This window comes from Myxocyprinus asiaticus, chromosome 45, assembly GCF_019703515.2.
Source record: "Myxocyprinus asiaticus isolate MX2 ecotype Aquarium Trade chromosome 45, UBuf_Myxa_2, whole genome shotgun sequence".
NCBI lineage: Eukaryota > Metazoa > Chordata > Actinopteri > Cypriniformes > Catostomidae > Myxocyprinus > Myxocyprinus asiaticus.
Window position 1 is genome coordinate 19,462,856 of NC_059388.1, and position 22,690 is coordinate 19,485,545.

General features: G+C 39.9%; 1 protein-coding gene across 2 annotated transcripts in view; it reads right to left on the bottom strand.

Moving 5' to 3' along the window:
- The window catches only part of LOC127434954 (neuronal cell adhesion molecule-like), an 80,721-nt gene that overhangs the window by 28,567 nt on the left and 29,464 nt on the right, over positions 1-22,690 (bottom strand). For both annotated transcript variants that reach the window (XM_051688004.1, XM_051688003.1), the window contains exon 3: positions 17,953-18,023. The gene's annotated coding sequence lies outside the window, so the exon portion shown is untranslated. The remainder of the gene's footprint in view (positions 1-17,952; positions 18,024-22,690) is intronic.

Below are 22,690 nucleotides of genomic sequence, written 5' to 3' on the forward strand. Positions count from 1 at the left end.
CCGGTATGTAGAGACAGTTCTCTGGGTAATACTGCTGTGTAGCAGGCTGTGTCAGGAAAATGGGCTGTGCTTTGCATAATTCATAAGCTCAGAAACTTTGATGGATTCTTACAGCAAGAGAGAGAAAGAGAGAGAGAGAGAGAGAGAGAATGCATTAGTCTGTAGATTCAAAGGCTCGTCTCAAGGGGAAGTTATCAGACATTCAAAGTGAGACTAGGACTCTAATATCCAGATGGATTCTTCTGGATATCACCTGCGCAAATTATCGCTCAAACAGTCAGGTCTCCTTGACACATTCTGGAATCTACATAATTTTAGTTTGTGATGTAAAGGGCTGGTTTCATAGATACACTTTAGCCAGAGATAAATCTAAGGCCAGTTGCTTGGACACGGTTTTAAATAAGAATGTGAGAACACATCCAGCAGCATCATTTGCCCAAAACTTACTGCCACGATGCTAGGGTATTGTAGGTGGTTGCCAGGACATTGTTCTGTGGTTGCTAAGGTGTTCTATGTGGTTCCTATGGTGTGGCTTATTCGCCCAGGTAAAAAGAGCCCACATTCAAGTCTCTATGATATTATTTCCCTAGATAGTGCTTGGGGCTCTCCTTCAATATAAGTCAGTCATCGTCCACCAGGCAAAAATTCTAAGTCTGATTGCTTAAAAATAATAACAACACACCTCTCCTCAACATGCCGCATGATTTAATGTATCATTCTCATGGTAGGGGATGAGTTAAGCACCAAAGTTTAATACTTATGGTAAGGGTTTTGTTCAAATCCCTAACACTAAGTATAACACTAAGTATGGGTCTTAGCAGGTGTCCTCACTACACCAATATCAGACTACCCAAATTGCTGTACCGCTCACATTACACAAAAGTTTTTTTTTCATCTGTCATCTTGTCGTAGGAGCACACATACTACATAACAGAATGCAGACAAGGTGCATAAACTACAAGATCACTGGCCAAGAGGCATCCCAGACCAACAGCGGGGGGAAAAAAATGTTTTCACACATAAATTCAGGCAAGAAAATAGAGTGATCACAAGATTTTTGTCTTGTTCATGATCAGCTCGCTGTCCAAAATTGTCTTTATACTTATTTTGTCTAAAACAAAAAAAGAGACAAAAAAAGAAAATATGGCAGAAACAATCATTTGGAGGACGTGGGCAGGCTGTCTGTGTCTGTTTTGGAAAAAGAGTTAGATGTAAATTAAATAAAGCACAATGTCAAGTATAATGCTCAGACCATTTATTTATTTGTTAAAATTATTTTGTATTAGTTTATTACCATAAAACACACAGTAACTTTAATCTGATTACAAGAATTTAAAAAGTAATGCATTACACTACTTTTTTTTTACTAAAAAGTAATTAGATTACAGTAACTAATTTGTAATTGGATTACCCCCAACACTGATCATGTTGCTGAACTGATCATACTTAGCGAGTATCACCGACCGTAGCGAGCACCGATTTGGCTGTGAGCCGGGGGTTTTGGCGCAGACCTCTGAAATCTGTCTGCTATGATAAAAATCATGTAGTGAGGCCATGGTTTAATGAAACCAGTGTCCCCTGTGTAGGATCTTATAGACTGAAGAAATATCAATTTCCATGCTGAATGACTTAAATCCAGGATTTACACTGATATTTACTTCCAAGTTATTAAAACTAAGACACAGAGGCCAGCAGTCACACTGGAAATTCCTCCAAGTCATATATTAAAGGCACTGCTCTGCTGACGCCAAGGTATCTGAGCTAAAACCCGTATTATTGTAACGTGTAGGTGCTGGACAGAATGAACCACGAGCAGAGGTAACAGTTCTAAAAATATTTATTAATAAAGTCAATAATGTGCCACCGCGCAAAGTAGAGAGTAGTGTGTTCATCAGTGGAGTTTGTGCATCGTGGAAGTCAGGAGGTGCTTGGCAGAATCCTCCGTAGAAGCTTGGCGATGAGAGAGATGTCCAGCGGACAATGCGAGCAACAGCAGACGTGTAGATCCCCGGCAAGTGGGCATAGAGCGGAATTCCTTTGTGTATTGCCAGGCTGAACTCAGCGAAGACTGAAAGGCAAACCACAACCCGAACAATGCGGGCAAACCAACAGAGTGACAAGACAGGACTAGCTAGACAAGGAGAGCGAGGTTAGTACTCAATTTAGCATAATAATCTGGCAAAGAAACAGAGAAACATGAGGGCATATGTAGGGAGTGCAATCAGGCTGGAACAGGTGTTTCTCGACAAGCAATCAGTGTAATGATCGGCGCCACCCTGAGAACAATGAACGTTCCCATGGAAACGCTGATCATGCCAGTCGAGCGCGCCTGTGAAACACAAGGGAGAGAAAATTACAAAACAAACAAAACAAACCTGCGGATTTATCAGAACCGTGATGTTTATACTACCAAAATTTAAAACATATTAATGGTGGATAAATGGTGGGCATGTTTAAATCTGCCTATTACATTTAGCGTTCTAACCTCGGATCGTATTTGCTAAACTTCTTCCGAAAATGTAAATGATGCTAAAATTAATTTTAGATGACAATCAAGTACAGTTTGTCGTTAAAAGTTGCGGACAAATATGCAGGACATATTGCAGTTGTGATGGCAATGCTTTAGATTAGATGATTGTTCAAAATAGCCTATTGAATATCAGGAATGTATCATATGTAAACCCTGATATTACACCGCAAAATGTTTTCTTTAATAGCTGTGTACATCTATTAAATGTGACATATACACATCAATGGATGGTCCATATGCTAAGACCAAAATTTTCCCCCACTACTTGGTGCAGGTTGCCAGCTTGAACAGGGCCATGATGATTCGCTTTTGGGTTGGAACCGGTGGCAACCTGCGATAGGCGCAACATCAGGACCAATATTACAGTCCTATCAGAAGGGCAACTGCTCCCTTTTGATTGCAATTCCTCCTCTTCTGATTGCATTTATTTGTGAAATTAAAATGATAGTAAGCTGGCTAATTTCAATGAATTATCTCAATACTCTCCCCATTTTACAAAGACTTTTGAGGGGGGATTAGGGACATCTGGGAGGCGAAAGGTACACAATTAGTGATAAACACATTTCTGTATGGAAACGGCTTAAGGGCAGATTTCTTTTGCGATAAACCAAAACTAATGCAACAAAGTGGTTTTTTTAAGCATGGCGTCATCACACACACCATTTTTATCGATTTGAATGGAAACAGGCAGAAGATGGCAAATTTCGCAAACATTTTTTTACACATTTTCACTTTGTATTACAAATTAGCGTGAAAAGTGGATGGAAACTAGGTTACTGACAGTAGAGTGACAGTGACATTGTTTTAAATGTAAACTGTCAGTCATATTTTTTGTTGCCATGCCATCAGTGCCATGGATTGACCTTTAGCTTTCTATAACAGGAATCAGTGAAAAAAAAAAGTAGACATTTCTATCTGGGTCTTTTAAAATGACATTGTGAGAGACAAATTAAAAACAAGGTCATAAACAGTAGAGATGGATAGACTGTCATTTATAGTCGAATGTGTATAGTACAAACAACATCAATTCTAGTCATAAATGATTCTACATACTTTCACTTCCAATAACGCATGATTTATGACTGAATTTATTAACAGAGAAACAGCTGGTATCTCTGAAGTCGGTCTTTTAATATTCTGGTCAAATTAGCTGAATGAAGACAAACTAATGAAAAGAGCACTTAATTCCGTGCATTTTTAAATTAATTATTTCTAAAACAGCTTTCAGATTTTTTTTATTTTTTTTTTTTTTTTATCTTTTACTGATAGGGAGAGTAAAGAGAGGACAATAAATTAAATAGTAAAGAGAGGACAGTAAATGATGGGAAGAGGAGGGTGGAAAAAGAGAATGTTGCATGCTGGACTCAAACTCACATCACAAGCATAAGAACCACAGCCCAATGTGTCAGAATACCAGATGACGGCGCACCTCACGAACGAGCGCGCACAGTCGGTGCTGAACTGTCTGAAGGTGTTCAGACGGAGGACAGCGGTTCCACTGAAACCTTTTCAGAGGCTCCTGGGGCATATGGCATCCTCAGCGGTGGCCACACCGCTTGGGTTGATGCATATGAGACCGCTTCAGCACTGGCTTCAGACTCGAGTCCCGAGATGGGCATGGCGCTGCGGGACACATCACGTGGTCGTCACGCCGATCTGTCGCCGCCTCTTCAGCCCTTGGACCGACCTAGCATTTCTACGGGCAGGGGTTCCCCTAGAGCAGGTCTCCAGGCACGGCGTGGTTACGACGGACAACTCCGAGATGGGCTGGGGCGCCGTATGCAACGTGCACGCAGTCGCCGGCTCTTGGACTGGCCCACGGCTACATTGGCACATCAACTGCCTCGTGTTGTTGGCAGTACTGCTCGCCCTGTGGAGGCTCCAGCCGTTGATCCAGGACAAGCATGTGTTGGTCCGGACGGACAACACGGCGATGGTAGCGTACATCAACCGCCAAGGCGGACTACGCTCCCGTTGCATGTCACAACTCGCCGGCCGTCTCCTCCACTGGAGTCAGCAGCGCCTCAAGTTGCTGCGAGCCACTCATACCCCGGGCGACCTCAATACCGCAGCGGATGTGCTGTCACGACAGGTTACGCTCAGGGGAGAGTGGAGACTCCACCCTCAGGTGGTCCAGCTGATTTAGAGTCGTTTCGCACAGGTAGACCTGTTTGCTTCCCGGGAATCCTCCCACTGCCCACTTTGGTACGCCCTGACCGAGGCACCCCTCGGTATAGACACGCTGGCACAGAGCTGGCCTCCGGGACTACGCAAATACGTGTTTCCCCAAGTAAGCCTACTTGCACAGACCCTGTGCAAGGTCAGGGAGGACGAGGAGCAAGTTGTCCTAGTAGCACCCTACTGGCCCACCCAGACATGGTTCTCGGACCTCACACTCCTCGCGACAGCCCCCCCCTGGCGAATTCCCCTGAGGAAGGACCTTCTTCCTCAGGGACAGAGCACCATCTGGCACCCATGACCAGACCTTTGGAATCTCCACGTCTGGCCCTTGGACAGGACGTGGTAGACCTAAGTGGCCTGCGGTGGTAGACACGATCACTCAGGCTAGGGCTCCCTCTACGAGGCGTCTGTATGCCTTGAAGTGGCATCTGTTCGCTAAGTGTTGTTCTTCCTGACGTGAAGACCCCCAGAGATGGGCAGTCGGATCGGTGCTTTCCTTCCTGCAGGAGAGCCGCCATTTCGGCACATCACAATGCAGTAGATGTTAAGTATTTGGGGAAGCACGACTTGATCATCAGGTTCCTGAGAGGCGCTAGGAGGTTGAATCCCTCCAGACCGTGCCTCATTCCCTCGTGGGACCTCTCTGTAGTCCTTTGGGGTCTATGGGGAGCTCCCTTCGAGCCCCTAGAGTCAGACTGCCCTCCTGACTGTGCTCACTTCCATCAAGAGGGTAGGGGACCTGCAGGCGTTCTCTGTCAGCGAAACGTGCCTGGTGTTCGGTCCGGGCTACTCTCACATGATCCTGAGACCCCGACCGGGCTATGTGCCCAAGGTTCCCATGAACCCGTTTAGGGATGAGGTGGTGAACCTGCAAGCGCTACACCGGGAGAAGACAGACCCAGCCTTGGCGTTGCTGTGTCCGGTGCGTGCTTTACGCATCTATTTGGATTGCACGCAGAGCTTTAGAAGTTCCGAGCAGCTCTTTGTCTGCTTTGGCGGACAGCGGAAAGGGAGCGCTGTCTCCAAATAGAGGATCGCCCACTGGGTCATTGACGCCATCATGATGGCATATCACGCTCAGGACGTGCCGCCCCCTGTGGGGCTACGAGCCCACTCTACTAGGAGTGTGGCAGCCTCCTGGGCCCTGACCAATGGTGCCTCTTTGGCAGACATCTGCAGAGCAGCAGGCTGGGCAACACCCAACAACTTTGCGAGGTTCTATAATCTCTGGGTTGAGCCGGTCTCGTCCCGTGTATTGTCAGGTATGAGCAGGTAAGTTCCAGGACAGCTGGCCGGGTGTACCGCTTGCACATAGCGCCTTTCCCCTCCCATGAGGTGAAGATGTGAGCTTTTGACTCCCAGTCATGTTCACAAGTTCTGATCCCTGGATGATTTTCCTCCTTAGCCCTGTGGTAAGTATGCCCAGTACATATGCTAACTAAGCCCTATACTGGGGTAGGTGCTCCACATGCACTGGTTCCCCATAGGTGACCCCATGTGATATGTCTTCCACTAAATCGTTTCCCTGTTGGTAAACTGCGTCTTCCTTGGACAGAGGTTCCTCTACCCGCTGAAATGGCCTCAGAACAAAAAATGAACAAGTGGTTGCGAGCCAGCTCCTTTTATACCCGTATGTCCGGGGGGAGTGACATGCAAATTCCACTCGCCAATTCCCATTGGCCTTTTTTCAAAAAATCAATGGTGTTTGGGGCTCCCAAGAGTGACCTCTAGTGTCACTACATCGACACAACGTCTCGTTCCCTCCATCAGGGAATGTTTCCTCAGTCCCATATGGACTATCAAAATACTGTCTGTTTGTACAGTAGCTTGGAGGAAACCCCAGAGCGTACACTTAAAGAGTAATGATGAGTGTGTGTGCATTATATGTTAGCTGATAGCCCTTTGGCACACATTACCTTTTCAATAGCTCAGAGGGAAGCTACAGTATTGTGTCATGGAACAGCAAAACCTGTGATTAAATTACTTCTGAATTATATCATGACAGTTTCAAGGGAAATGGAGAAAAGATGCAGGTAATCTGACACAAGCATCTATTCTCTTTCTGATTTGCTGGATGGAGGGCTCAAACCAGAGGAATCTGTCCTAAATGAGGGCAATCCTTCTAGGGAAGCTGGGCTGCTAAGATCCCTTCTTTTCTGGATCATCTTGGCCAATAGCCTCTTTACTGTATGAAACAGATAAAAAAGTAACCACACTAAAGGGAACATACAGTATGCCTGAGACATGTTTTAAAAAGCCTGAGTCAACCTCTTGTTAACAATAAAAAAAAATGTAACAAATTAAAAAAATACAAGACTCATTAATATCCATAACTCTCATCACATATTATGCTCAAAAGAAATTTTGCCACGGGCTTTTGCACAGTCTATTTTGATATTCATCTCAGCATAATCCATACAAAAATTGAGGGGAGTATATGCAAATGAATAGCATAATTTACATATTTATAGTCTTTAACTGTAAAAGTGAACATACCAGTACAGTACAGTCAAAAGGGCTGAACTTTATTCACATGGGTTCATTTAACCAAATCCTTCCGTTGTGTTTTCTGGTTTGGCTAATTTGCTGTTTGTGTTGATAAACGGTGATTCTTTTTGCAAGGAGGGAGTTCATAACCTTACTGTATGTTATCAAAATCTCTTTTTTTTCATATTTGAGTTTGTTTGCTACGTAGCTATTTTAAATTTCACCAATTATTTCAACAGACACCTTGTTTTTTGTTTGTTCTTGAATACTAAAGCTAAGTATAGCAGCTTTTTCTACCAAACATTTTCTAATTAACTCAGAATGGTTCTATGGCATAATTGAGTGGATTTTATGAATGAAACTTTCATCTTTCATGTTTGTAAGAGGGCACAGAAGTGAGAGAACCATCAAAAGACTGTCCTTCGCAGGTCAGGAAGGGTTTGTCTGAGTGTGTGTTTTGAGCTGGGCTTGAAATATTACCATGAGAATGAAATGGAAAATTAAGTCAGACCAATAAGAAAAGTGAGACATCATATGGTCAGGCACACACACACACACACACACACACACACACACACACACACACACACACAGACTTATAGAACTTATTAAACATCATAGACAAATTACGTCTCATAGACCAATCCACAAAATAGTTATTATTTTTTTTTATTAGAGTTAATATTAAAATAACAATTCCCCAAAAAGAATAGAAGTACTTTTGTAGGCAGTAGGCAAAATGTAAAGGAGATTTACATTTAAAAATGTAAATCTCGAAAACCTAATTTTCCTTGATCTTTTAAAATAAGAGAGTTTAAATTATGTAAACACTTTCAAGTTTCAGAACTTGCAAGTGACTTGAAATACTCCGTGAACATTTTCAAGCTTCAGTTCTCAAAACAGAAACTTTGTCTATACATAAGTGGTAAACATAATAAGTTTACATAATGAGTGATAACATAATAAGTTTAAACAATAATTATATAATATTGCCCCTTTAAAAGCAATGTAGCTGGAAGGATTAAAAGGTATATTTAAGCTTTTTTGATCACAGTGATTTGGAGAATGTACTCTCAGAAAGTGTACATTGGAAACTCATTTTCTCCAATAGTACAAGTTCTTCTCAACAGCTCCTTTACTCTGATGAAGACCTGAGTCAACAGACCGAACCAGGCAGCCACTTTACTGATCACTTAATTTCCATGACAACACATTTATTACAACACATGCCTATTAAAAGACACACAAAAGACACCCAAGCCCATCCATCTTTTTAATGTAAATCTAAGAAGAGAACACTACTGAGAGAAGCCCTCTCAACAGTGCTCAGCTGTCATTGAACAGTGAAAAGAAAGCAATTCTTTACTTTAGCACAAGATGCCTTCAGGCCAAATGAGAGACACGGTTAAATGTCTTTTCACACCAAAGTCTGAAGCCCTTGAGCAGGGTGTTAGACAAACAAAAACATGATATAACAATTTATCCTAAAACCTTTTCACTGTTTTTAAAGGGTTAAGGTTTGCATACCAAATCATATCTGTTCTCTAGACAATACATTGTATTTCCTTGCATTTTAATTCATAAAGCACCTCTGGGCAATCAAATCCCTGTTTACTCATATGGTTTATGGTACATTGTTCTAATTTATTTGGGAGAGCACAAATGACTCATCTAAAATGAGTCAAGGAAATTAATTTTAATTATCTGTCTGAGTAAACTAAGCTGCCTTCAAAGCTTGCATTTCATTTAAGACACAACACTTTATGCGACACTGTAAAAACAAATCTGTTTTTAGACTGAGAAACACAAAATGCATTTAATGGTTAGTTTAAGACTGAAAATGTGCATGAATGAATGAGATTTGAAAACTATGCCAGAGGGGAAATTTTTTTGAGAATAATAGCTTAAATTTCAGTCTGTTCCTCACATAAAAATATAATTTGGCTTCAGAAGACATAGGGTATAGCACAAAAGTGGATTGGGCTACTTTTATGCTACTTTTTTGTCCTTTTTGTAGCTTTACAGCCCCTGGTCATTATTCACTTGTGTTGTCTGTGACAGAGCAGTGTGAATACTCTTTAAAATGTATCCTTTTTTGTTCCACTTATAGGAATAGTTCACCCAAAAATGAAAATTCTCTCATCATTTACTCACCCTCATGCCATCCCAGATGTGTATGACTTTCTTTCTTCCGCTGAACACAAACGAAGATTTTTATAAGAATATTTCAATTTTCTGTAGGTCCTTTCAATGCAAGCGAACCCACAATATTTTCAGCGAGTCCACTGTATTTCGACAGGTGGGCGGAACTTCCGGTTGGCTAGCGGTTTTGTGTACAGTTGTAGCAGTTAGCTAGCGTTTCTTAGATTCTTGCTTTTAAAACATTGTAAAATGTTTCCAAGTTTCTGTCATCTTTAAAGTTGTACTGGTACATCGGTTTATGTTTGTTTATACTCTTGGCCAGAAGTCCCGCCAACATTGTGCACAAAGCGTTATGGGACTCAGGAATATTGTGGATAGGTACCAAAATTTTGAAGCTCCAAAAGCACATAAAAGCAGCATAAAAGTAATCCATAAGACTCCAGTGGGGTTAATCAATCTCTTTTGAAGCGATATAATAGGTGTGGGTGAGAAACAGATCAATATTTGAGTCCTTTTTTAATTTCAATCTTCACGTTAACATTCTTCTTCTTATGTTTTTGCCGATTTGCATTCTTTGTGCATATCGCCACCAACTGGGCAGGGAGGAGAATTTATAGTAAAAAAAAGGGCTTAAATATTTGTCTGTTTCTCACCCACACCTATCATATCGCTTCTGAAGACATTTAACCACTGGAGTCTTATGGATTACTTTTATGCTGCCTTTATGTGCTTTTAGGAGCTTCAACATTTGGGTACCCATTAATTTGCATGAAATATTCTTCTAAAAATCTTTGTTTGTGTTCAGCAGAAGAAAGAAAGTCATACACATCTGGGATGTATGTGAGTAATGATGAGAGAATTTTCATTTTTGGGTGAACTATTCCTTTAAGTAAGAAAGTCATCCAGTTTTGGGAGGATGTGAAGGTGAATAAATGATGGCAGAATTTGTAATGTTTGGGTGAGCTCTGATATATCTCTGTAAACTTTAACTGTACTTGTTAAACTGCTTGTTTGGCAGCTGTCTGCCTTCATGCTGTTGTTTGGTCCAAAAACCAACAACTGATGTTTTCGGAAGCAAGACAATGCTAAACCTCAGCACTGAATAGTTTCAAAGAGTCACTGCCGGGAGTTATCTAAATAAATGAGCTAACTTAATTTAACACAGCACTGGTATGAGGTTATGCACGGCTAAAGGGCAACTTAATCCTGCACCGTCAGCAGAATAAGAAAGCGTTCTTTCTCTCATGAGCTTTGGAAAGTTGCTGAACGTCAGCACGCTCATGTCTGGCTACTCACAAGCTGCATTGTTGCTTTATGCTGTTTATAGTTCAGTTAAGCTGAAACTTTACACTGAAAATACAGTACTTTGTAACCTGAACTACTCTGGGTGGAATATTTAACCCCAAATATACTCTGGCGGCCAAAAGTTTGGAATAATGTACAGATTTTGGTGTTTCCGAAGGAAAGCGGTACTTTAATTCACCAAAGTGGCAATCAACTGATCACAAACTATAGTCAGGACATTACTGATGTAAAATACAGCACCATCACTATTTGAAAAAAGTAATTTTTTTTTCAAATCTAGACAGGCCCCAATTCCAGCAGCCATCACTCCAACACCTTATCCTTGAGTAATCATACTAAATTATTAATTTGTTACTAGAAAATCACATGCCATTATATAAACACAGTTGAAAGCTATTTGGTTTGTTAAATGAAGCGTAACATTGTCTGAGTTGCCACTGTATGCAATAGAGTGTCTAGCATGTCTTAAGGTCAATATTAGGTCAAAAATAGCAAAAAAAGAAACAGCTTTCTCTAGAAACTCATCAGTCAATCATTGTTTTGAGGAATTAAGGCTATGCAATGCTTGAAATTGCCAAAAAAAAAAAAAAAGGTGTACACTACAGTCTTCAAAGACAAAGGACAACTGGCTCTAACAAGGACAGAACGAGGTGTGGAAGGTCAGATGTACAACTGAACAAGAGGATAAGTACATCAGATTCTCTAGTTTGAGAAATAGACACCTCACATGTCCTCAGCTGACACCTTCATTTAATTCTACCCGCTCAACACCAGTTTCATGTACAACAGTAAAGAGAAGACTCAGGGCTGCAGGCCTTATGGGAAGAACTGCAAAGAAAAAGCCACTTTTGAAATAGAAATCAAAAAGAAAAGGTTAGAGTGGGCAAAGAAACACAGACATTGGACAACAGATAATTGGAAAAGAGTGTTATGGATCTTAATCCCATTGGGCTTTTGTAGGATCAGCTAGACTGTAAGGTGCATGAGAAGTGCCCAACAAGACAGCCACATCTATGGCAAGAGCTACAGAAAGTGTGGGGTGAAATGTCACCTGAGTATCTAGACAAACTGACAACTAGAATGCCAAGGATCTGCAAAGCTGTCATTGCTGCACATGGAGGATTTTTTGACGAGAACATTTTGAAGTAGTTTAAGAAGTTCTGAAATTGTTTTTCAAATTGTAATAGTAATTTTTCATGTTATTAATGTCCTGACTATACATTATGATCAGCTGAATGCCACTTTGGTGAATAAAAGTACCAATTTCTTCCATAAGAGCTAAATCTGTACATTATTCCAAACTTTTGGGCACCAGTGTATAAATAGCAGAAAATTACTAAATCAAAATTACAAAGTAAAAAAGTTTCATTCTAACTAAGTAATACCAATGCCCTTTTAATCTTTAAAGTTAAAGTTAATTCACTCAGCAACAGTCGCAATTTCTCAGGGCCAGCAAAGCCTTCTCTGCTAGCGTAACATGCCTAATAAATAAATATTTTTTCATCCTTTCATTCTCATTGACCTTTTTGCCTATGTATTTTCAATCGCTTTCCACTCCTAATTCATCTACAAACAAATAGCAAAAAACAAAAAGTTTATCCAATCAGAATTTATTCCTCGATGCTTACAAGCAAAGTGTGACAACTGTTTCACAAATCGCATGCCTGAAGCCATGCTCCTTAGCCGAAGCAGCGAAACAGCTCCAACCTGTCAGGCCTTCAGAATTTCCAGAGAATCCTTCAACACTGCAGTGAATAGGTATTTAAAGTCAGATTGTCAGATTCATCAGCCAATCAGATTGATTGATTTGTTCTTGGTGGGTGTGGTCTTTAGGATATGTCTCAGTCCAGGCCTTCTAACTGGCCTTGAGTGACGCAATCACACTTTAAGTGATGTACGTAATTTGAAAGTGAAGAGCACGACATCTTGCTGACGAGTTGGCTGTCATCACTGCTGTTATTGCCATTGAGAAAGAGATCCTTATGGATTTAAAAACCTAAGATGTTCTGCATGATCGTGCGATTGAATAATTAAACAGGAAATGAGGGCTGATTTTCACTTCAAGCAAATTGGTAAGTGCTTTTTGCATTGTTATAGCAACATCATTTTTCAGTTTTCTAAGTGCAAATTAGGCTGCTTGAGCATTCAGTGTCAGATCAAGTTTTGAAAAGTAACCATGTACACTGATGAAACAAAATTTATTGCAAGCAAAATTTCAATCGCAAATATTATTAGAGAGCATTTTCTTGGTATTAGACCTCCTTGGTTCTGGCTTTCGTGCATGGACGTGTTTTTAAAATGTCAATTGGTATTATTAGTTGACTGCCACGTAATGTATGATAGACATACAGTGTCTTATTCATTGTGAAACTGTGTTTTCTTAATGGCATGAATCGCAATGAAGGCCTAGACTTAAAATGCACGGGCCGCCACTGCTCAGCAACCACATTGGTAACACTCTGGGTAGCTTTTTCCAGTACAACATACTGTTTATCTACTCGAATGGGGAAAGAAAGAAATCTCCAAACTGTTTGTCAAGATTTTGTATCAAAACACATTTTGAAAAATATTTCAAATCAGTAATGTAATCTGAAATCAACGGTACTGATTGGCTCTTTTAACTATAAGGCAGTATTACAGCTGCCGTATTTAGCGTTATGATTTCCGCTATTAATACGCATATGAGCCACCCATCTCCTCCCTTTATAATGTCTCTAGATCAGTCTGATCTGATCCAGGTTTGGAAATCAAATGTTAAAAGGCCTGTTAAACTGAAGCACAGAGGTTAAGATCTGGTTTGATTGGTGGGCTCATTGTCAATCAGGGAACTACACGTTTTCAGTCTTTGTCTAGTCTTCTAGTCTAAAATTTCAACATTTCTCTGGGTTATCATGAAGGTGAAATTAATATTAATGATAATTATTTTTAAGAATGTGTATAAAAAAGGCAGACACTAGGAGACCTCCATCAAGCTCTCGGAAACTTCTACTGTACTTTAATTATTTAAAAAGCAGCCGGGAATTTCCAGAAATGATTTAATGGTTCCTGAAGGCTGCGAGTCATAAGTCCAACTTCATACTTGCAGCCCTTTTCCCAAGCACATTTGTGACTGTACCGGGGTGGCATTATGTTTTATTCAACACTGGTTGTAAAGACCTCTTAAAATATCCTCCAATCAGTTGATCAGGCTATATAATCTGCTTCAGTACTGTCCACCTGTGTACAATCTATACACCACCAGAAATAAGAAAGTTGGGGTGGGTTGAGTGCTTCATAAGAGATCTCCCCTACAAGAGGCCACAGGACTGTAATCAAGGTGCATTTGTATTCTGAAGAAACAGAGTGAGGGTGAGGGGTATATCAATGACCAGATGTGATACAGTAGCTCAAGAAATACCATGGAGGTCATAGCAATGGGATGAGAATCTATACTGTACATACAAGTTTTGACTGTGAATTGTTGTTGATGTGATGTATAATGACTGGCATGACTCAACCGTCATAACAGCCATTTACTGTATGGGATGCAGTGAATGTGTATAGTGTTTTGGAATGTTAAAGGAATATTCCAGGTTCAACACAAGTTAAGGACAATCAACAGAATTTCTGGCATAATGTTGATTACCACAAAAAATAATTTAACAAATGCAGGTACAGTAAGGGACTTACAATAAAAGTGAATGGGTATAAAGTTGTATATTTTGGATATAACTTTACAAAGATAAGGTTAGTAAGTGATTTTATCACACTAAAATCATGTTAACACAAATAATGTTTACATCTTGCAGCTATACTTTTGAAACTGTGTGTCTTTTAGTCTTTATGGACTGGCCCAATTCACTTCCATTGTAAGTGCCTCACTTTAACTGAGTCAAAATGGGCTTTTAGAATAGCAGTTTTCGATTTATGATTAAATTATACACATTCATACCTAAAATGTGAATTTTGAAACTGTTTTGTGCTTTAAAAACATGTATAAGGACTACCAAGTTTTTCTGATTAATTAAGCATTATTTGTTAAGCTTGTAAACTACTTATCTGCTTGACAAATGGGTTAGGGTTAAATTAATAGTTCACCCAAAAATGAAAATTCTCTCATTATTCACTTACCCTGATGCCATCCCAGATGTGTATGACTGTCTTTCTTCAGCAGAACACAAATGAAGATTTTTAGAAGAAGATAGAGCTCTGTAAGTTCCTTATAATCGATTACTTTTATGCTGCCTAAATATGACTTTTGGACCGACAAAGTGCTGGCACCCGTGTACTTGTATTATAAGGACCTGACAGAGCTCTATCTTCTTCTAAAAATCGTCATTTTAAGTTTTGGATGAACTATTCCTTTAAGGTTAGGGTTATATAACTTGTCGTGTTATTAAATAGTATGCATAATAACAAAGAATGATCTTCAAATAATGTTACTATTCTATTTCTATGACACCTAAAATCTCTTTATATGATCTATTTTTGAAAATCCAAGGGGAAAGGATGAGTCGGCTCACTCCCCTCTCTGTTCCATCTGTTCAGCATTCAGATAAGCTGAGGTCATCTGTCCACAAACTGCGTGTGGGTGAACCAGAGCTTTTACAGTATGTGCAGCCTATCACAGCCATTTACAGAGTTCAAATTGTGTTTGTCCCACACTGAGTTATGATTTGATATTGTACATGTGATGCCATCTAACCCTTTTGTGAAAAAAAGAGTGGAATTTTCAGGAAATACATTTAGCTGTAGTTAAAAAGTCAGCTATAAAGAGTAAAATTCTGCATCGCTAAACTAAGCTTTACTAATATTAGAAAAATGAAGCACTCTGCAGAATAGTGCTTTGATCCTACCATAGAGGAAAAAAATAAAAAGGTAATTCTGACTTTATATCTCAAAGATGTGACTACATTTCTTGTAATCGTGAGTTTATATTTCAGAACTGCAACTTTATTTTTTGCAATTATGACTTCATCAATCATCAGAATGGGGGAAAAAAGTGATCTCAGTGATTTCAACCATGGCATGATTGTTGGTGCCAGATGGGCTAGTTTGAGTATTTCTGTAACTGCTGATCTCCTGGGATTTTCACACACAACAGTCTCTAGAGTTTACTCAGAATGGTGCCAAAAACAAAAAACATCCAGTGAGCGGCAGTTCTGTGGAGGGAAATGCCTTGTTGACGAGAGAGGTCAGTGGAGAATGGCCAGACTGGTTTAAGCTGACAGAAAGGCTACAGTAACTCAGATAACCACTCTGTACAATTGTAGTAAGCAGAATAGTATCTCAGAAAGCACAACATGTCAAATCTTGAGGCACATGGACTACAACAGCAGAAGACAGTGTCGGGCACTTTGTTAGGACCATAAAGTGCTCATTGAGTGTAAAGTTGCAATTGTGAGATATATATTCACAATTCTGAGATATAAAGTTGCAACAAAAGGATGTAAAGTCACAACTGCGAGATATATAAAAAAAAATCACAATCATAAAGTTGAATTATCTTATTTAATTCCCTCATTCCTGGCAAGATCCGACTTCCATAATACAGTAAATCACTTTGTGCACTAAAAAGAATAGTTTGCACAAAAATGTATATGTCTCTCTTTTGTGAAATACAAACATATAATATAGCACACACATATTGTATTGGACTAATTTTATGGTAATTTCATGGTGCTTTTTAGTCCTTTTTGGAGCTTGAGAGCACCCATAGCCTTTTACTTTCATTGTATAGAAAAGACCAGCGTGAACATTCTGCACAATATCTAATTTTGTGTTATACAGAGGAAAGAAAGTCATACAGGTTTGGAACGACATGAGGGTGACTAAATGACAGCATTTTTGTTTTGTGGTGAACTATTCCTTTATGCCAGAAAGTATGCTCTGTCTCTCTAAAGACACAAACATTAAACATTAAATGTCAAAAAACAACCACATCAGCAACCTTAATCATGGCAATGCACATGGCATGAGATCACCGACTATCTGTGTTTCCTACAAAAGACAGCAGAGCTCTGGAGCATGCCATCTGTACCTCTCTCTAATGGGGCCAGATGTTCTCAGCAGGGTTCATCATTAGGGAAGAATCACATTCAGACCCATTCAGTTCAATTTCCCTGCATTAAATCAGAAAAGATGATGTAAGACTTTACTGATCCCATTGGTTTTCTGTAGAGGTGACTCACTTGTTGACTAACACTGCTGACAGCAAATTTGTGCCTTCAGAGGCCGAATCCGCCTACTTTAGATGACAGAGCAGCATATGCCAGTTCAGCTGCACACTCAGCACATTTACTCATCGCAGTTTCAAGTTTTTCCCTGCAACATCTAAATTTGATTGTACTACATGTTTTAGAGTACTTTAGATATGATGCAGCTGCTGTGTTGCATCTAAATATCCCCCAGGTGCATCTATTTTTGCTTCAGAACCCTAAAATATATTATTTAAATAATTTCTTTACAAAACACACATTTTATTGTAATATAAAATGGGGGCTTCAACAGCAAGTACATGGTGGTATTTCAGGGGGCTCCGCCAATTACTGTTTTATTAAATGTGAAATATGAAATATGCATCAAACAAAAATGCAATATTAAGTTAACTTCAAACTAAGCTTACATTCAGTTAAATGATTTATTGTCACATAAAAATGTATTAAGTAAAAATATAAATGCAATGTACAAATGGTTTTGAAAATATAGCATCATAACAATGTTGTAAAGATTAATATGGTACTATACAAAATGTTTTTACACGCCAGGCATAAAATGCAACACAGAACGTTCCTACTCTGTCTCTACTGTATATCCACCAAGGGGTCCTTAGGCTGAAAAAGGGTGCAGACCTCTCATATAAAAGACATAGCCTACTGAATAAATGATCAAAGGTCTGTGATCAAACACAACTGTACAAGGAACCCAAACCAGCAGTTTGGAGGAGACCAAATGCATTTTACTGGCTTCTGCATGATAACAATCTGTCAGCAGACAGCAGCCTTATCAAAGTTTTTGCGATTATTGATGATGCTTTCTGTGTGTGTGTGTGTGTGTGTGTGTGTGTGTGTGTGTGTGGCTGGGGGTGTGGGTGAAATCAGCCATAAAATGCTTATTTCTTTCTATTCCAGTAACAGCTTTTTTAGTTTATCCTTTAGATCTTAAATGTTTCACTATACGAGAACAAACCATTAATTCTTTTTCATTTCAAATCATCTTCTTTTGTGTGTTTTTCTAAAGATCTTTCGTCACATCACAAAGTCATTGAAAATGGATCAAATTGCATACAGTACAAACAAAAAAGCACCATCCCGTGAGCCACATCTTACCTGCTCAGACTGTAACAGAGAGTGAATCCTCTCGTTTGAACCAGACGTCAGCAGCTCAGATGGTGTGGACACTGTAAAGAAAACAATGTCACCTTTAAATGGGGAACTCTGTTATGACAGACTGCTATATAAAAACCTTTTGTCAAGTAACCTAAAAAAACGAGCTGGTCAAAAATATTGTTTAGGATGACTCAAACAACCTGACTACATTAGGTCACACCAATGATAGGATGAAGAATAGTGCCATAAAGGGATAGAACACAAAAAATGTTAGGCAGAATAACAGCCTCAGTCACCATTCACTTTCATTGTTTGGAAAAAAGATGCAGTGAAAGTATATGGTGACTGAGGCGTGACGAACAGTTCCTGTATTCCACGGAAGTCATATTGGTTTGGAACAACATAAGGGCGAATGGACTCTCTGTAGTTCACGGGACAAAAGACTCTTAAAGTGGACCAGATGCAACAAAAAAGTGGGCACATGTGCTGACCACCACCTTGCAGCAACATCCAATAAAGCACTAAAATCACACAAAATGTGTTATTCTTTGGTCCAATGGGATTTCTAAAAATTATGGCCTCAGTGTAAACACAAAGCCATGTCTTAAATCAGCAGAATGATGGAGGGACCTGCATGCAACAGCACCCCCCTTTGGCACCTCTACATCATATGTGCTGGTTCATGGTCGTGCATATATCAGTGCTCTCCCTCGAGAGACACGCATTCATTTCACATTAATAGAAACATGGCCGCTGACACAACACCCCCCCACCCCCCACCCCTCCCAGAGCACTGCGCTTTTGATGGGAGATGGACCACAAAGACACAGTGAGGGAGAACCACACTGCTTTACTGCATTGTTTTCAGATTTTAAAGCGAACTGAGGAAATCTCCAGCCCCTCGAAAAGCTGTCACAAACAGCTGCTGTCTCACAGAGAGAGTCAGAGAGATAGACAGAGAGAGAGAAACAGGCTATAAAACCGAGAGAAATCACACTAACTACCTCCCACCTCTCAGAGCCGACCTGAGGTGTTGTCATGGAGACAGGCCGCATGCCGGCAGGATAAACAGAGAGAGAAAGAGAGAGGGATGGAGGGGGTTCTGAGAATGCACTGTAGCTAATGTTGAGAGACAGACTTAAAAATGCTTTATCATCGTCTGCATCATCATCAAGAGAATTATCAATTATCTTCATAAAAAAATTATATCTATCTGTCCGTCTGTCTGTCCGTATATCTATCTATCTTATCTATCCGTCTGTCCGTCCGTCTGTCTAATCTATCCATCCATCCATCCCTCCATCCATCCATCCATCCATCTATCTATCTATCATCTCTCTGTCCATCTATCTATCTATCTATCTGTCTGTCTGTCTGTCTATTGACCCATCCATCCATCCATCCATCGATCCATCTATTTTATCTATCTGTCTGTCCTGATGTCCATCTGTCTGTCTGTCTGTCTGTCTGTCTGTCTATCTATCTATCTATATGGATAGGTAGGTTCAATACATAATATATTCATTAATGATAGGTGTGACCAGGAGGAGGGCGTGGCCGGGCCGTGATGGTGCACAGCCGGCGCAGAGTCACCAAATCAGCAGGAGAGAGAGAGATAAAGTGGAGCCGGAGACACCAGTGAGGGAGAGAGAGAGACACACACAGAGTTATGCTTTTGTGTGTCTTTTATGTTATGTTGAAGTTCATTTGTATCATTAAAACTTTATGATGACTGCTCAGCCGGGTCCCAACGTCCTCCTTTCCCAACCGAACGGAGGTCTTTTACATTTGGTGCCAAAACCCAGGAAGGAGGAAGAGCACGCTGTCCAGGAGAACTTGCCATTGCTGTCCGCCAAAAAGCGGAGGAGTCATTGCCAGCTGCCTGGGGATGGAGGACCCGCTGCCGTCTGCCAGATCGCAGAGGAACCGCTGCCGTCCGCCAGGGGGCTGAGGACCCGTGGACGGCATGGACGCCATGGACGGCGTGTTCAGGACCGGCGAGCCAATTTCTCTCTCTCTCTCTCTCTCTCTCTCTCTCTCTCTCTGTCTCTCCCCCTCGCTCTTTCCCTCTCCCCTCTCCCTCCCCTCACCTCTCCCAGGGTCCAAGGAGGCGGGGAAGACCTGCCAGCAGAAGGACGGGCAGAAGGGCAGCACCTCTATATATAGTTTTATATACAGTATCAAAAATATATTACATATTAAACCAACCAGACATTCAGATAAAACAGGTTTCTCCCATAAAATGCATACTGCCATAAAACCTTTGCTTTGTGTTTTACACATACAGACAGACTGAGAAAGCTCTGTCCCATCAGCATACACATGACTCACAAGAATAAACAAATCAGCAAACACACAGAGACAAATCTGACTGGTTTTTGTGGGAAAGGTGATACCAGGTGTGTACCATGCAATGGACAAAATGCTGTGTGATCTTGTTTTCTAGACCTGCAGTTGCAGAACCTGAGTCAAGGAGGTGAAAGGAAATATATCACCCTGGAGGTATAACTTTGGCCCACAAGAATTGAGAAATGGAAATGTTGAGAAAAAAAAATCACCAAATCAGAACAAATCAATAAAACATTTCAAAAAACACACTGCATACAGAAACAAAGGCTCCTTTGTATAAAAAAGTGTTATTTCAAACAGCCAGATGATTGTTACCTTAATTCTATGGTGAGTCAATAGCAGTCCTTTTTCTGAACAGTGTATATCAAGTGTGTATCTCTCTAACCATTCCCTCTGGCTCCTGTACCATGTGTGTGGCAAGTGAACACTCTGAAAGGCAGCTGATTTACACACACACACACACACACGCACACACACGCTCACATACATATACACACTGATGGCGGCGCGTCTCTCCTTTGCACCCACCCCCATGTCCCTGCCTCCTAAAAACTATGTGAGATTAACACACCTCTTTGTCACTGTAAAAAGGGGGTTAACGCATTTCCTGGTGCAAACCGAATGCATCCATAGAAACTGAGGGATGGAAAAGACAGAGAAAAAGATGGAGATAAAAAGAAAGATGGAGTAGGTCGAGTGGAGTAGGTTTTGTACATTTACAGAAGTGGTGAAATACAACAATCATGCTTACACACAGCAAAAAAAAATATTTTTCTTAATCATTATTTTTGTCTTGCTATCCACAGTATCCAGTAAAACTATCTAAACTAAAACTAATCTTAAAATAACACATATTTAATTGTGTAAAACGATTTCTTTTCAGAGAGTATCTCTTGAATTAAAGGCATAGTAAAATGTGCAAGATGAATGGCTGGTTTCAATGTTTTAAAGGGTTCGCCCAAAAATGTAAATTTTGTCATCATTTACTCACGCTCATGTTGTTACAAACCCAAATGAGTTTCTTCCATCATGGAACACAAAAAGCATAATGTTAGATTCAGTCAATTTCCATTGCATCTTTTTTTCATACAATGCAAGTGAATGGTGACTGAGGTTAATGGTGACACATTCTGTCCTCATTCTATCTTGCTTCTCAAGTAAATTTATTTTGTTTTTCAGGATGTTTTGATATTTTTACCGGAAAACAAGACAAAAATACTTCTTGATTTTTGCAGTGCAAGCTCATCTTACAGGTCCATTTGTTTTGTAAAAGTGTTTCACAACATTTGCTTTAAATGGAACACATCTGGAACACATCTGAGATCTGGAGATCTTAATTAACATCTAGAAGTGTGAAATAATTATAAAATACAAAATCCGTGCAGAGCCTCACCACTTAACTGACAGTAGCCTCAATCACTTACAGTAAGTCAGTCTAAAGAGCCTATAGAGAAAGATTCAGACCAATTTTGCAGATCTGAGGTCAGCTTTTCTAACCAAAACCATTACAACACAAAGCACAAGATCTTCTGAGAACAGTATGAATTGACAATAATGTGTAAACAGATTTAGACTGTTTATTTATCTCTCTCCACTCCAATAAAAATCATAATACAAAAGCAGAGCTCTACGGCAACCAGATGTTTCAATCAATTTATCCTAATGTAGCTAGGCAATGCAGGCACTCAGTGCATATGAGAGTGCTTTCAATGCTGACATAATGAGTCATTCCAAAATCATATAATGGTAATTTGAAAAGTTCTGAACGTTTGTTTACTGAGATATAATGATATTAGCAGTTGTAAACCCCAGTCTTTTACCGTATGCTGTCTTCAAATTGAGGCATTAAATTGATATCCTTTTTGTAAAAGAATAGACATTAAATTCTGTGGTCAGCAAATGAAAACATAACATTTCTCTGAGGAAAAAATTAAGCAACCTCTATTGAAAATATCTAAATGAATGCAATAATTCACAAGAGGATGTGTGTTACTGTAATTTTACAGCATAAGAGTTATGTTCTTAGGCACGATAACAGCATTAATAACAATAAAGTATAATATTAAAGACACCAATGTTCAGTAAAGAGTAAAAGTCATTATTAATATCAGTCAGAATAAAATCAATTCTGCTACGTAATATACATTGCCTCTCTATATCGTATATTTTTGCGACCATGAGGGATCATATCTCAGTAACTTCAAGGTAAGCTATTTTAAAACCCATATCTCTGAGAATGTAGTGTTTTAGAGTAACATACTGAGGTAGACCGTCACATGTTGATACAGTCTAGAGTATATATGAATAGAGAGAAAAGCTCTGATTACTTTCCCCAGCTCTTTGCCTTAATTTACCCTGTCTGAGTGTTAACATCCGGCAGACTGGGGTC